The following is a 13209-nucleotide window of genomic DNA, read 5'->3' as shown; positions in this document are numbered from 1 at the left end:
CCCCGCGTGAGTCAGTGTCTTTTGTTTGTTCTGTCCTGGGATAAGTTAAGCCTGTAGATAAGCTAGTATTTGCACTGTGTCACCTGCGTCTTATGTGTTGTAAATAAACTTAATTGCTCCTTTTTGCTTGTGTGTGTAAATAATAAACCCCATTACTCGTCTGTACGTCTTCTCGTTTTAATTCCTTTTCCTCTTGCATTGCGTCGTTTTTGTCTTTTCCCTCATTGAGCAGCTACGGTGCGATACGGCCAAAGTTCTGGGTGAATCGGGTGAGTTTTGTTAGGTCGCGGTCTTACACCACCGCTCGGTCTATAACATCTGTCCGCGACCTGTAACAATATATATTGTTGCGGTTCTGAGAAAGTGTACATATTTGATTAATCAAGGTTAAAGGTTTTTCCCCCATAGTTAGTCCACATGCAACACGTAGGCCACCTTAGAACATTAGTTATTTCTCAGTACATGTGAGATAAGGCCATTTCCAATAGTTATCATCTGCGTGGTGTAAAACAAAGAAGAGTAGGCCCCGTTCATTCTGCAGCCCTCCATCCAATCGACTCCATTGCACACCATCCAGTCTGCACCCCATGCCCCATTGTGCCCATCCAGTCTGCATCCCATTGCCCCTCGCATTAGGATGCTCAAACCAGCCCAAATGCCACGAGGTAAGGCCTGAAAAGGGGTGGAGCACGAGGCCGGGGGTGTGACCACGTCAAGCAGCCATCAAGGGCGGAGCCGGTAAGACCCTAACAACCAACCAGGGCTCGAGTGGGCATGGCTAAGGGGCGTGGTGAGTGCGCATCTACCAGATTCGAGAGGGTTCGCTAAGCGGCGCTATATAACCGCGAGCGCAAAGCCCTTACAAAGGACTGACGCAACTGCGATCGTTGATCAAAAGGACTCGCTGGGGGAACTTTGATGGTGAAAGGACTCACAAGTGAAGAGCGTCAAAGGACTATAGGGAAAAGCGCTTTGTGAAAGGATTATCACGTTGGTACTGGTGGAAGGACTCGATGGGTGTTTGGCTTTGGGGCTTGCTGAGACCGCCAGTATAACCGCCTAGCCGGTTCGTTTATTACGTACGTGGCCGTGAGCCGTGGAATAACCGCCCAGCCGAGCTCACCCCCCCTCCCCCCCCCCCCCCCCCCATATAATTGTCCAATTCGCGCCAACGACACGCGGAGATCTTGCCTGCCATCTACCATCTTCACCACCGTACGAGTCGGGGACCGGAGCGAGCTGTGGACGCCATCTGTGGACCCTCAACCCGACCATCTACAACCCCCGTGTGAGTCTGAGTCTGAGTGTGAATGGGCCCATGTCCAGGGATAAGTTAAGACTGTTAAGACTAAGGCTGCCCTGTGTATCTGCTTCTTCTTCTTCACTGTACATTGCTTCTTCTTCTTCTTCTTCATTGTACAAAGTGTGTAATAAATTACTTGTTCTTCCTGTTTTCCTCTTAATTCGACCGTCTTACTGATTTCTCCATTGGGTAAATGTGGCACGATTAGGAACCGCTCCAATCGGGTTAGTTCCTGTTAACGGCCCGAATCGCGGCTCGCTATCGCTCAGCGTGTCCACCAAAACCGTGGTTCGGGTGGGGTTATTTCCTTACTTCCCGGGATGCGCTGGTAATTAGGTAATAGGACTAATTCGACCTACCACCCTATTCAGCGCTGACCGGAAGGAATGTGATAGCCCCGGATCGCGTCGGCTAGTAAAAAGACAAGGGGATTAATCCCCCCTTGGTAAGGGGAAGGCCGACGTTGGAGATCCGCAACAATTGGTGTCAGGAGTGGAAACTGTAATACAAATGGCAAACAAACAATCAACTGACAGAAATATATATACATATATAAACAGAAATCGTCATATACATTTGTATTACAGTGCACAAAAAGGTAGAAATAAATGTATATATAAGCAGAAATCGGGCGCTACTTCTGACTCACCCTGTATATATATGTACATATATAATTTATTTTTTTTAATAAAAGGGAATTAAATTCCTTCGCGAGGCTAGTGTGAAAAACTCTGACATAGCCCGGGACTCGAACCAGGGACCTCCATCACTTTTGCAGTGACAGCCCACTGCGCCATTGAGCCAACGGAATCTCCTCAGAAAATTTCCACACTAAACACTGTGAGCTTTATAATGGCCGATGTCTTCCATGCCTGATATGCAGACTCCTGATGTGAGTGTAAGTATATGTATGCATATGTATGTGCATGCAAGTATATGTAGAAATGCATTGGAGATCAACTCATCTACAATTTTTTAATAAACAGGATTAAATTCCTGCGTGGGGCTGGTGTGGATTGGTAAAAAAAAAAAAAAAAAATTTTTTATTGGTCAGGATTTTGCGTAAATGCCAATTTCAGACCTTGTGCTCTCATTAACTCTAGCAGTGACTTACTGCTACAACAAACAGTGATAGAAAATACCACGTCATAAGCTTTCAAGAAATGTTTGGTTCACATTCCTGAGGTTTCTGTTTCTTTGTAAAAAAAAAAAACATTTAAAGTTGCATCACTCTTTCTGAAACACCCTGTGTGTGTTTATATATATGTGTATACAGTCACAAGTGGAGAAGATTCCAAACAACTGCCAACTTGTTCAGGCCAGGCCGTCCCAGCAAGTTCAGCCCGAGAGCAGACAGCAAGATGCTCAAAGAAGTCCCTAAGAACCCCAGAATGTCATCACGGGACACACGGGTAGCTCTTGCCACTGTTGATGTCAAAGTGCACGAGTCTACCATTAGAAAGAGGCTGCACAAATTTGATCTACATGGGAGGATGAGTCAAAGGTAGAGCTATTTGGCCACAGTACCAGAAGACATGTTTGGAAAAAACCAAAGACAGCATTTGACCACAAGAACCTGATACCAACTGTAAAGCATGGTGGTGGAAATATTATGGTTTGGGGCAGCTTTGCTGCATCAGGGCCTGGCAGCTCACCATCATAGAATCCACTATGAATTCTTCATTGTACCAGAGGGTGCTTGAGGATAATGTGAGGCCATCTGTCAGAAAGTTGAAGCTCAACCGAAGGTGGACCTTGCAACATGACAATGATCCTAAACATACCAGTAAATCCACCAAGGAATGGCTGAAAAGAAAGAAATGGAGGGTTCTGGAATGGCCAAGTCAAAGCCCGGATCTAAATCCCATCGAGATGTCGTGGGGGGATTTGAAACGAGCTGTGCATGCAAGAAACCCCTCAAACATCACACAGCTGAAAGAATTCTGCATGGAGGAGTGGGCAAAAATTTCTCCCAGTCGATGTCAGAGACTGGTGGACAGTTATAAGAACGCCTACTTGAGGTTGTTTCTGCCAAAGGGGGCAATACCACCTATTAGAGCCAAGGGTGTACTTACTTTTTCCACATGCAAAATTTGCATTTATGTTTAGTTAAATTATACAATGGACTACAAAATGTAAATGTTTCATGATATTTGTTATATTATATCACCTTTATCTATCAATATTGTTGAAATGAAGATCAAAATAGCTGTATGTTGAAATATGTTGAAAAGGTCAAAACCTTACATGGGGTGTACGTACTTACGTTTTCCCAGACGTTGGCCAAATCGCGCTATGCCAAATCAATGATAGAAAGGACACGACGACTGGGAAAGATGAAACGACGCAGTACAGTTCTCAAGACCTCCGGAGGAGGGTATAATTACAGTGGTGGAGAAAAGGGGGTAGATTACAAGGCAGAGTGAGGTAAAGACACAGAAGAGATGGGCACTTAAATACAGTCTTATCTTATCCCAGACAGACCACGGACAAACGGACAAGGTAGACTTACACAGGGATTGATGGCAGGGATGGACAGGTAGGTCGATGGCACAAGGTGCACCTTGACTCGGGGACAGGATAAACACAGTCCAAAGATGCAGGGAGGTCTCACAGCGCTCGGAGGGGATGTCTTGCTTTCTCTCAGCTCGGCGCGCATCTCTGACGTCACCTCTCTCTCACTGCGCATGCTCAGCGGGGAGTGACACGCCCTCGGCTGGTTGGTTCCGCCCCAACTGGGGCCGGTCCGCCACTTCCATTGGGTGCGGGGGTTACCGGGCTCCGCCCTTGACGAGGAGCCGACAGGGAGCCCCTGTTTGGTAACCCCGTCGAGCACATGTCCGATGGCGGCTCATTGGGAAGGCCTGGCGTCCTCCCACCACTCCTACCAAGCCGGAGTGAGGACGCACACTCCCTGCGCTCGTTGTTGTTGTTGTTGTTGTTGTTGTTGTTGTTGTTGTTGAAGAGAACTGTGAGGAAGAGCTGCGGGGAGGTATTGGGAGGTCCTAAACTTCCTAACGGTGCCATACAATCACATTCTGGTGCAACGAAGGCTCAGAATTAATGGAAACGAATCCTTAACTGACATAGACTAAGAATAACTAGCAAGATGTCCTATAGTTGTCTTACATGAGATGCGGTGGACCTGGATGCAACATTTAATGGGGGAAATAGGGGGAGGTCGGATCTACAGAGTGTTGTTTACAGAAAATGGGACTAGGGAATGGGGGATTGGGGAGAGTTGGGAAGTATTGAGGAAATAGGGGAATATTTACAAGCGGATATGGATGGATGCAAATCCCATATCCGCAACACTGCACCCTTCTCGACCTCGGGGCGGCCCGACCCGATAGATTTTTACCTACTTTAGTGTGGCACTCAGATGTAGTTCCCTCTACTATTAACTCAACCCTGAGTGCGACAGTTTTACAGATGTTCACAAATGAGTAAATATGTCCCCCTGCGACGTTGCACCCTTCTCCTAACAGAAACACACCCACAGGATAACCGAATCGCGGAAAGCATCCTCAAACTAAACATACAGCCGGTAGGGAGCATCATTTATACAAGACTACACTGATATTTACACTACGATCCAGGACCTGTTCTTTGAGGAACACATGCAGATGTTATGCATAGGGAGAGCACGCATGCCAGCATCGATACACCAACCCACGAGTGCCCTGTGGCCCTACAGCCTTTAATAATGTGCAGAGCACCCCTTTCAAGCACCAAAAGCACCACCCCCTTATGCACAGTCAGCACCATCTGGTGCACCAATAAAGTGTTCAATACTGCACAATCAAGTGTCCATGGTCCCCGGTGGTGTCGCAGCCGGCCGATGTTCTGCCGCTGGTCTTGCCTTCATGGAGTGCACTTGGCCTTCTGGCTTCTTTAGAAATAAAGAAAGGCGCCAACCGCGTCCATTTCTGAATTGTGGCCGTCAGGGGGGCCAACTAAAAGTGGTTCACCTGTATGGCATAGGTGCCACATTGACCCAGAGGTCCATCAACGGGTGGTGCTTGACCGCAAAATAACTGCGGTCCATTGTGGGCGGCCACAAAAATTGCGGTCCATATGGTGTATCGATCCAGGCAGCAAGCAGCGGAAGTACAGGCCCACAACTGCGGAGCCAGCACCTCTCTCTCCTCTCTCTCTGCCCCAAAGCCAGATCCTCGGAGGTGGGAGACAAAAGAAGACAAGTGAGTAAGGTGGTAAGGGCGCAAAAGTGCACGCAATACAAGGTAATGCACACTGGGGGCACATGGGAACCAGGTGAGACAGGTACGTTCCTACCGTACCCCCCCCCCCCCCCCACCAGGTAACCTACATTGCCCCTCCCTTACCCCTTACTGTATCCACAAAACACAACACTACCCATAAACATCTACTTTACACATCAACAAACGTCCCTAGTGTCTTCCCCGTTCCTCCCATAAACCAAATTCATCTTCTCTCCCTCCTAACCAATCAAATTTGCCATTTCCAACTCTCAGCAAAATTTGCCATTTCCAACTCAACATCAAAATTTGCCATCACCAATTCATCATCAGTCCCTCCTAAGGAGGGAGAGATGGAATCACCCCAATGTCTCATCCACGTCGTGATGCGTCTCACAAATCCAAACAGCAATTCTCACTTCCTGCAACACAAAACAAAGAAAACACAGGTGTGGAGTCATCATCATCACCTCAGGTAAGTGGCTGCGTCTGGTGCGACAGGTTCATCAATCCTAACTATTTCCTAAATGACTTTAACAACTTTACATTACCCGGGGTCTTTCTCCTGCCAAACCATTGGCCCTCATTACTCTATGTGGTTCGAAGAACCAAAATCACATTGACCATCTGTGGTGCTGCTCAATTTGGGGTCTCACTCCCCCGATTCATCTCCCGGTGCCCTTGCACAATTTCTGGGCTGTGACGTGTAGCTCTCCCAGCAGGTCTACCCACCTGCACACCTCCACCACTGTAGTTGCCACCCGGGCTTACCTAGCTCCTCACCCTAACCTATCTAATTGGGGAAGGCCCCTCTTGGCTCTGTCACCCCTTGGTGCCCTCTGGCACTGGGCTACCCGGGTCCGTCCTCCGGATCCTCGGGCCCCATCCACAACTACTCTACCGGCTCCCAGAGCCCACCTGCGGCCTCACCTGGCCGACATCCTCACAGTGATGGAGTGCCCAAACCAACTACACACACTAACAGGCTACACGCCCAGCCATTTCCACAACACTAATGCACCCATCCAAACATCATTCTTCCACCCGCACCACAGATGCCAATATCCAACCACAATTTACCTATACCCTCTACCTAACACTTACACTACCCGCCCCGGGTATCCGTGATGGGGGTCCACTCTTCCCCCATTCACACCTTCGCACCATGCACACCACTCCGTACCACTTACTCCAACTCTCTCCACACCACTCATTCTCTGCTCCATATATTCCACACACCTGTACTTGCACACCTGTGCTCTCATACTTGGTGCCGCCTGCACCCTTCTCTCCCCCAAGCGCATTCGCGCAGATCCACAACACTCACTACTCACCATGACACTCATCCCCAATGCTCTCTCATTCATCACTTGTACACTCACACACACCTCGGAGCATTGCCTCACCGATACCTCATTTGAAGCTGCTCACCAGCACTTCCATTCATACTGCATCATCTGCTCTGTCTACTCCCTTCTAAAACTCGCGCTCCTCCGTCTTCCCTTACACTCAGCGCTCCCACGTCATTATCAAACACTAAGCTACTACGTCCCCACTACAGGTACCAAGTCTCTTCCTTAAATCTTGTCACCTATAGTCACCTCTAGTCCCTATCAATATAACCAAGCCCTCCCTGGCTCGGTTGTCATAGCCACCCCATAAACTATAGCGCATTTGCCCCCATCATGGGAAGGGTGGCAGGGATGCCACCCTTACCCACCGGGCCCATTGCTCATCAATCCCCCAGTCTTCTGGCACTAATAAGCCCCCCTTATTCAGAGGTACTGGGTCCCGCCTCGGCATCTAAAGCCGAGGCAATCCACGGGGGCACCTGCTCGCCGGTGTAAGGCCTTCTAGTTTCCCGGGGTCTGGTGGGGGGGGTGTCTGGGGTCGGCTAACCCGCTCCCCCCTGGGCGGAGTTGAGGACCTCAACCGCCGGGGATCATCCCGGCGCGTGGCTCGACAGTGCCGCGCCAGGTGACCCAGACGGTTGCAAGTATAGCACCTCATCTGATAAGGTGCTTGTCTCCGGAATTCCAAATTTTCCCCCCTGAAGGTCCGAATTGGATTACCCGCTCGTGGTCCACCGCGGGCCACCTCCGGGGCCGCCTGCCATGGTCCAGGTCCCGCCAGGCGCTGGTCCACCAGCCTCCGGACCATGCCCGCCAGGTCAGGACTCACGTCTTGGGCGGGCCCCCAAGGGGGTCCTCCCTCCATCGGGGGTCCCACCTGGCGGACCGCCACTGCGTGATGCTCGCTCCCCCGGGCCAGGGGCCTCGCTGCTTCCCAACGGGCTGCAGCGTCAGCCGCCTGGCTCAGAGTCTGCGGGCGCCACATGGCGAGCTGTTGCCGGAGCTCAATATCCGGGAGGGCCTGGATAAAATGGTCCAGCACCAGGCTTTCCCGGGAATCCGCTGCCATGTTAGCATGTGCGATCCCCACTGCGCGGCGAATGTCGTGGGCAAGTTCCCCGATGGCTTCCTGGGGCTTGCGTTTTCGCAGCGCGAGCTGAGCTTTAACAAGCTCGCTCTGCTGTTCAATGCCGAATCGATTAATTAGGGCGTCGCGGAGGGCTGGCAGGGTGAGAGCACCCGGTGGTAATGCCGTCAGCACCTCCGCGCCGCGCAATGCGGCCACCAGGTGTACTCCACCTTCATCCTCACCCCAACCGTTGCCCTTACACACACAGTCAAACTGCGCCAGGTACGCTCGTAGATCACTCTTGCCGTCATACGGCGTGAGTGGGACCTTGTGGGACCACCTCGTATGCGAGTCGTTGCCCGCCTGCTGGACCCCGTGCGTCGCCCCTTGCGGGGTCAGCGCGGGGCCGAACCGGCCGGGCCCCCACAGTACATTACCCCCAAGGGGCTCCCGTGCCTCACCTGTCCCTCTAAAAACTACCCCTGTTGGTGTCGATGCATGGGTCATGCTTCCGCAACCCGCTACCCATTCCATACCACCACAACCTTGCTCACTCACACCTCGCACCTCTCCCATCACCGGACCCTCTCGCTCGCACCCTCGTTCCATACACTCCGGACCAGCCATACACCTCACTCTTGGCCTCTCACGAACATCCGGGTCCATCTCGACCCCCAAGCTTATTAAATCACCTGGCGCATCATACGCACGACCATATTGGTCACCACTTACACCGGGTCCTCTTTCTCTTCGCTTCTCCTCCATCACCTGCGAATCCCTCATCCGGTTAATGAGCACATCATCACGATCCGAACACAGACTTTGGACCAATTATTTTACTTCCTCTTTTATCTCTTTCTTATCCTCTCTCCGTCGCTTCTTAATTTCGCTCACCCCTTCTTCCACTTCTTCTAATTTCTGCTTCACCTCCTTCATCTCCTCGTGCGCCCCCTTAAGTTCTTCCTCTAACTCCACCTTATTTTTTTCTATGTGCTCCCGCACCTCCCGCTCTTTAACCTCCATCACCTCTACCACCTTGTTCATTTTCCTCGTCAGGTCCTCATGTACCGTCTGACACTCTTTTTTAATTACCCCTACGTCCTTTTTCATCTCCTTCTGTGTTGATTTTAAACCCTCTATTACCGCTGTGTTCTTCTTTACCTGGTCCCCCAACTCCTTTTGTCCCACTGTCAGCTGTTCTACTCCCAGCGTCAACTCCTCTATACCACCTTGCAATTTTACAGTCCCCTTTCTCACCTCCTTCTCCATGCGCTCCTCACAGTGCCTCACCTCCTCGCGCACTCCTCCGACCTCCTCACTCACACCTCTTCTGATCTCCCCTCCCATCACTTGCATCTCCTGCCCAGATGCCACCCTCATCTGCTCCATTTCCTCCCTGTGAGCATCCAATTTAGTTTCTACCCCCATTCTGACCCCCTCTATCTGCTGCCCCATTTGTTTAACTTCCCTTTCCGCTTGGTCCCTCATGTCCCTCAATTTGCCTTCCATACTGTTTTCTAACCCCTCTAACCCCTTTTTCATCCCTTCCATTTGATTCTCTTGAGCGGCCATTCTGTTTTTCTACCCCCATTAACCCCTCCTGTATTTCCCCTAATCTATTGTCTAACCCCTCAAATTTGTTGTCTAGTCCCTCAAATTTGTTGTCTAGTCCCTCAAGTTTGTTGTCTAGTCCCTCAAATGTGTTTCCTAATCCCTCTATTCTACTCCCTAACACTCCGATCTGGGCCCCCATGTCCTCCCTCAATTTCTCGCTATTGGACCCCATCCTTTGTTCTAACCGTTGGCTATTGGCCCCCATGTCCTCCCTCAATTTCTCGCTATTCTGGGCCAACAGGGCCCCTATTTGCGCCATGAGGACTTGCATGTCCATCGGCGGCACGGGTACCGCTACCGCAATCCCATGCGCGGCGCCGACCTGTTGTTCGCGCTCTTCTTCCCCATGCCTAGCGCCGCCATTTTGCGAACCTGCCGCCCTCACTGCTTCGCTCTCCTCATGTCCCTCAATTTGGTCCTGGATCGACCCTGCCTCACTCTCCTCTACCGGAACCCAGCCGTCTTGATCTCCCATAGCGCGACTTTCAAAATTCGGGTTTTTGTAAAACAAAAGCAATTTCGGTACTTTATAATTTTGACCAAATTTTGTCTAGATGTTTTTTTTTTTTAATTTGGTTCGGGCCTCGTATCCCACTCCTCGACACCAGTTGTTACGGACCGCGGATTGGATGTTATTTACCGAGCGGAGGTAACCGCGGCCGAACAGTTGTTCCCCCTTTCTTCCCGACTCACCCGATTCACCCAGACGTTGGCCAAATCACGCTATGCCAAATCAATGATAGAAAGGACACGACGACTGGGAAAGATGAAACGACGCAGTACAGTTCTCAAGACCTCCGGAGGAGGGTATAATTACAGTGGTGGAGAAAAGGGGGTAGATTACAAGGCAGAGTGAGGTAAAGACACAGAAGAGATGGGCACTTAAATACAGTCTTATCTTATCCCAGACAGACCACGGACAAACGGACAAGGTAGACTTACACAGGGATTGATGGCAGGGATGGACACGTAGGTCGATGGCACAAGGTGCACCTTGGCTCGGGGACAGGATAAACACAGTCCAAAGATGCAGGGAGGTCTCACAGCGCTCGGAGGGGACGTCTTGCTTTCTCTCAGCTCGGCGCGCATCTCTGACGTCACCTCTCTCTCACTGCGCATGCTCAGCGGGGAGTGACACGCCCTCGGCTGGTTGGTTCCGCCCCAACTGGGGCCGGTCCGCCACTTCCATTGGGTGCGGGGGTTACCGGGCTCCGCCCTTGACGAGGAGCCGACAGGGAGCCCCTGTTTGGTAACCCCATCGAGCACATTTCCGATGGCGGCTCGTTGGGAAGGCCTGGTGTCCTCCCACCACTCCTACCAAGCCAGAGTGAGGACGCGCACTCCCTGCGCTCGTTGTTGTTGTTGTTGTTGTTGTTGAAGAGAACTGTGAGGAAGAGCTGCGGGGAGGTATTGGGAGGTCCTAAACTTCCTAACGGTGCCATACAATCACATTCTGGTGCAACGAAGGCTCAGAATTAATGGAAACGAATCCTTAACTGACATAGACTAAGAATAACTAGCAAGATGTCCTATAGTTGTCTTACATGAGATGCGGTGGACCTGGATGCGACATTTAATGGGGGAAATAGGGGGAGGTCGGGTCTACAGAGTGTTGTTTACAGAAAATGGGACTAGGGAATGGGGGATTGGGGAGAGTTGGGAAGTATTGAGGAAATAGGGGAATATTTACAAGCGGATATGGATGGATGCAAATCCCATATCCGCAACAATATATATATATATATATATATATATATATATATATATATATATATATATATATATATATATATATATATATATATATTGTGAGAAACCCCCGGTGAAACCACCTGTTCTCACCCAGTTTGGTGCCCCGCCCACCGCGTGACGTGACCTCCCTGGAGCCTCACGCGATTGGGAGGCGATTCAGCACGTGATTGGTGGAGGGTCAGAGAGCGCGGCCGCCATCTTGTGCAACACACACGGCTCGAAGGCCCCGAGTGGGAAATATCAAAAAGGGCTTTCCTTGAATCCTCCCGACAGCCGAGTTGGGCTGGTCGATTACCGTTCGGTATTTTACGAGCGAGTAACTCCAGAAGAGAACGAGTGATTGCCTGTTTCGTGTTGGAGCTACTGGCCGACCGTTCCTGCCGGCCTTGTGCGGTATTCCATCCTGTTACCCTCCGAGTCCCGGAGGTCGTCGATTGGAACCGCGAGAGATATTACCTGCGTCCTGGTTGGAGCTCCTGGTGCCGACCGTTCCTGCAGGCTTTGTGCAGTATTCCACCCTGTTACCATTTATGGTTTTGTAATCGAGCCAATAAATAATCGTGCCTTACCCCTAGAAGGCCGATTAAAACACAATTGTGTTTATTGCGTCTCTTTTGGTTCACTACGTGGATTACTTGAAGCCCGGACATTCACGTCCGTATTCCGTGCTGGGATACATTCCACAGACGGGATCGCGACAAATGGGTTGCTCGTCCTAGGATCATTCAAGTAAGAGCCATTCGATTGAGACGGGAATTCTGCAGTGGACGACATCTTCTGGCATCTGTTCATCGCCTTCTCACCAGCGGACGCCGTCTTGGAGGAACTTTCTCGCCGTAGGACGCTGTCTTGGGCAGAGAAGTGAATAGCCTCGGATCCCTCCAAACAACCGACAAAGAATAAGCGAATAGCCTCGGATCCCTCCAAACAACCGAAGAAAAAAAAAAAAAAAAACGTGAGTATTTGTACGTGGTATTTTTCTCATTGGCAATTTGATGTGCGGGTGATATTGCGTAGTTGTGTCGTATTTCCCCAACAGAGCGTTGTGTTTGAGCGTTGTGTTTGAGGTTGTGTTTCGTGCCTGGTCGTATGATAACTCGTAGCCAAGCTATGTCGACCAGGGAAGTGAGAGTTCAACCTGATCATGTTGACAGTCACGTGGGTGGCGAGGTGAGCGACGCAAGCAGCCTTGACCCGGTCACTCAACCCGAGATGTTAGGAAGCGATCCCATCATGACTAAATGCATGCGTTCGCCCTTCTGGACCGGGCTGACTCCGGTTCAACAACTTGACATGTATAACAGGGAGAATGACAGGGCAGAGGCAGAGCGTGCGGCAGCAGCAGAGAGAGAGCATGCGGCAGCAGAGACAGCAGCAGAGAGAGAGCATGCGGCAGCAGAAGCTGAACGCGTCAGAGAGCATGAGTTGCGAATGTTGACTGAACGACTGCGGGCAGAGGGGTCTGCTGCAAGAGTCCCGGAAACGGTTCATGTTCGTTTGCCGGACTGGACGGGAGACACGAAGCCAGAAGCGTATCTGGAGATGGCGGAGAAGTTGTTGGCTGCCGGTGGCATTGATGAGAGCTTGTGGGTCGGCCATCTTGTGAGCCATCTATCTGAGAAGGCGAGGGAGGTATATGCGAGGATGGCAGCCGAGGACGCAAACAAATACAGGGCATTGAAGGCCGAGATTTTGAATGCCTATGCGGTGTCCGCATGTATTTATAGGAGAAATTTTTTCAGCTGGACTCGTGAGTCCAGTCAAACCTATGAGGAACATTCACGGGCCTTGTTGGAACAGCTGCAGAGATGGTTCAAGGGGAGCAAGGTTGAGTTACCTCAAGCGGTTGCGGAACTCCTGGTGCGTTACCGTATCGATCAACAGCTTCCGCCTGACTTA

This window comes from Myxine glutinosa, unplaced genomic scaffold (genome assembly GCF_964187855.1).
Source record: "Myxine glutinosa unplaced genomic scaffold, kmMyxGlut1.1 SCAFFOLD_845, whole genome shotgun sequence".
NCBI classification, from domain to species: Eukaryota; Metazoa; Chordata; class Myxini; order Myxiniformes; family Myxinidae; genus Myxine; species Myxine glutinosa.
The sequence above is the reverse complement of the archived record's forward strand: the minus strand, read 5'-3'. Positions refer to the sequence as shown.